This window comes from Etheostoma spectabile, chromosome 16, assembly GCF_008692095.1.
Source record: "Etheostoma spectabile isolate EspeVRDwgs_2016 chromosome 16, UIUC_Espe_1.0, whole genome shotgun sequence".
In the NCBI taxonomy this organism is placed as follows: Eukaryota; Metazoa; Chordata; class Actinopteri; order Perciformes; family Percidae; genus Etheostoma; species Etheostoma spectabile.
In genome coordinates this window covers 17,250,781-17,254,627 of record NC_045748.1, presented here as the reverse complement: position 1 = coordinate 17,254,627, position 3,847 = coordinate 17,250,781, and the positions used below count along the sequence as shown (strand labels likewise).

Here is a 3,847-nt window from a genome sequence, read left to right as displayed (position 1 = left end):
AATAATAATAATAATAATAATGAAACAAATTATTTGGATAGTCCAATGTTAATGCTGAAAAATTGAGTCCCCTTTTTTACGGCATCTCAATTGATTACAGGCGTGTGGCCATCTCCGTCTCATTATAACTTTAGTATGTCAAAGTCAGCTCTGCATCCATTCAAACAAATTCATCAGGAGGTACTGTCAGCATGCGCATATTACGATGACATTGTCATGGATGCTAACATCTTTGAAAAAAATGTAAAGTCTACCATCTTAACATTAGCATGCGAATTAGCTCAAAATACATGACTGGGGCTGATAAACTACATTACCAAGGAGGGTCGAGACAGCTTGCAGCTACTATCTACACCCAAGCAGATGCACTCGTCACGATACAGCACATTTAATTTGTATCTACCAGTCCAGATGCCCTCTCTCCTTCTTGCTGCTGCTTACTTCATGGCAGTACTGCCATCCTATGCAAACTGGAAACAATTGCCCTACAGAAGTATCTGCTCACTCACAAAATGCACCTTTACAAATGTTGGGTTATTAACCTGCGGCTGTAGACTGATGATAGTCTTGTACTGTGAGATCAATTTGACAACACAGAGCTGAGCCTGACAACCTGAGCCTCGGTCGTCCTGAACCGGCCACTACATATTGTATGCGCTAGCCCACACATTGGTGAATTATTTTGCTGACGACTGAATCACCTGAAATTGATTAGACTTAAGCGAATAAGTTATTATTGATGAAGCACCTCCCAAGACTAAAAAAGTGCTTCATACAAAGACTGACAACAGTAAAATAAACCATAAGGATAATCACAGCCACACAACGCTACACGTGATTCTGTTACATCGTGACAAGAATGCACATCTAGAGACAACTGTTAAGGTTGTAATCGTGGATGCAGTTGAATATGCAGCTGACAAAGCAACATCCATAAGATTTAAAAACAGGTGTTGTCCCACAGCCGCAGCATTTTCTTGCGTAAATCTAACCAAACATGATTGTTCCAAGATATATTACAAGCCTTTGCTTACAGCTGACCCCACAAGAATAGTCTGATCCCAATTTAAAGTAACAACAATTATTTAGAACACAATATTAAACAAAAAATAGCAAGGCAACCAAACTCTATCTACAGTAAGAGACTAACAGACATAAAATAAATACATACATAGAAAAGTAGAATAGAACGTTTAAAGTGCTCATATAATGCTCATTTTCATGTTTATAATTGTATTTAGAGGTTGTACCAGAATAGGTTTACATGTTTTACTTAAAAAAAAAAAAAAAAAATATTTTTGGTGTGATGAGCTCTCTGTTTTAGCTATTGAGTGAGGCATCTCATTTCTGTACAATCTTGTTGGGAGTCACACATAGGCAGTAGCTAGGAAAGGACAATTAGCCATTAAGAAGCAGAGTATGAGGTTGTACCACACTAGCCGCCAGGCGAGCATTATACAAAGTGACGCATGTTTGTCCCGGAAGTAAAGGCGGGACTAAAATAGAGCTGTTTGGAGCAGTTTGGGAACACTCTTTTCTGTTAGAGATGGTAAGTCCCTTTGGGGTGAACTTTGGGCTTTTTTTTACTTTGTAAAGCTATAATGTGCACAACAAAGATACTGTATATAACATACAGGAAAGAAAAAAAAAAAAGCATAATATGAGCACTTTAAAATGTTTTTCTAAAAGCTTGCAACTGGCTGTCAGCGTTTGCACTGGGAGGAAGGTTTTTCCAGAGTTTGGGAGCCATGGCAGCAAATACTCCACTTTTTTCAACCTGATCTCACAGAATTCTGTGATGGGCCTGCAGAAGACTTCCGTGAAACGAACATGGATTAATGAAAAGTCTGATGGGCCAAGGGAAAAATTCCATGAAATACACACAGCCCCTTAATGTTGTGGGTGGGCTCACGGTCCCGTAACACGCGGGAAGAACAATACGGATGGGTTTAGGAAAAGAAGAAAGCAACTTTAGAAAACATTACATGTGGGACAGGACCCCCGGTCTCCTGGGTGAAAGTCCTGTGATGGACCCATCCACCACCCTAACAACCCTCTTTACGTGGATTTTCGGGCTTTCATACTAGTTAGATAGATAGATAGATAGATAGATAGATAGATAGATAGATACTTTACTCATTCCGAAGGAAATTTCAGTCCTACTCTCTACCATAGTCGCTTCTAATGTTACGTCATCTTCTCATTGACTTTACATTGGCATTGTTTTCAATGGTGGCTACACAGACTTTTCACACATTCCGTGACACCCCCACGTAATGCAGTGTTAATAGCTTGTGATCATCATCATCACGGAATTTTGTGAGACCAGGCTGCTTTTTTAAAACCGTCAATGATAACAGCTATAGGTTGTATGACATGACCTCGCCTCTGTTGTTGTTAACAAACATGCAGGTAATGGACTGGACCTACAAATATTCATCAGCAATAGCAATGTTTCAGCATCAGATTACCCAAATAAAATGTGACCAACAATACATATAGGTAGTGTTTCATATTTCAGATGACTGAGAGTGTTAAACACAGTTGTAGCTCTGTTGATGTTTCCAGCAACATGCAAAACAAGGTTAAATTTCATATCTAGAGAGAAAAAAAGTAATCTTTACATGTGGTTATAAAAAGCTTACAGATTAAACACCGCCAAAAAGGTATTTTAACTTTAATATAACCATTTCTTTTTTTTCCTTTTTTTTCCTGTGGCACAACAGAAAAATTCAATGGCTTTACAACACAACTCTTATCCAACATAATATGCCTCTTGTCATCTCCCTTGTTGCTGTGCTCTTATCTAAAAACCGAGAGAATAAAATAAAAACATTCAAATGGAACATTTTTTATGTACGTACTTTTGTTAAATGGGGATGAACTTTATGTCTAATTGTATGTCTACCTCAGGTAAGTGTATGGCTTTAAGTTGTCTTGCAAATGTGCCTGGATGAAGAATGTTTACATTTTGCTCTTGGTGCTGAAAGCTCCACAAATCAGCAGTCACAACATGTACATTTTGCAAAGCTGTACAAAATAGCATTGATTGTTAAATCTTCAGACCACAATATTGCACTCACGCACCAGGAGGTACTGCCTTGTGAAAAACACAGCTTGAATTTCAAACACGAGAAGAAGCGCTCCAAATGCAAGATTTTGCTTAGACTGGAGTCAATCTCAAATGACACATTCAATTAACGAACAGCAATAAGCATCAAGCCAAAAAAAGGTATACGCACATTTGCACACGCACACATACATTCACCCACATATATATGTATATATATAAACAGCTGGCTTTTGTTATTTGACATGACTATCCATTACTGCCCTGCTGTGTGCCTTATGTGTCAGAACAATGACAGAGTGCCTCATAACTCACAAAGAGCAATGCAGATCCGCAGTGGGTTTGAAATGTAATAAAGAGTCTATAAGTGATGTGTTGACTACTTATTTACTAGGGCTATTTAATCCTTACAATGTATAAACATATTTTAATATTAAACTGTCCGTTAGGTCGGAAATATTTTGCACATTAGCTGAAATAAAAGGATATCTGGTCTGCCCTTGTGTTATATCATTATTCCTTTAAAAATGTTTTTCTCAGTAAAGAATGGCAGTTTCAGATATAACCTTTGATCCCTCAGAGTAAAATCAAGGCCTCTTTTTCACCAGTACATAGATTTAATATTTCTTTTTTTCTCTTTTTTTAAGTTCTTTTTTGAAATGACAGACATGCTGGGACAAATATGATACAGTCTTTATAGTGGTTCCATTAATCTTCTTTATCTTTATCTGAAATGCTTTTCATCACTGCCTTTTTCCTTTATCTCTTTAAGAATTA

The 3,847-nt window shown here is 37.5% G+C and overlaps 1 protein-coding gene across 1 annotated transcript in view; it reads right to left on the bottom strand.

Moving 5' to 3' along the window:
- The window catches only part of brinp1 (bone morphogenetic protein/retinoic acid inducible neural-specific 1), a 109,010-nt gene that overhangs the window by 726 nt on the left and 104,437 nt on the right, over positions 1 to 3,847 (bottom strand). The window contains exon 8 of the mRNA XM_032539937.1: positions 1 to 3,847. This exon is cut by the window's left edge and continues 726 nt beyond it; it is cut by the window's right edge and continues 1,290 nt beyond it. The gene's annotated coding sequence lies outside the window, so the exon portion shown is untranslated.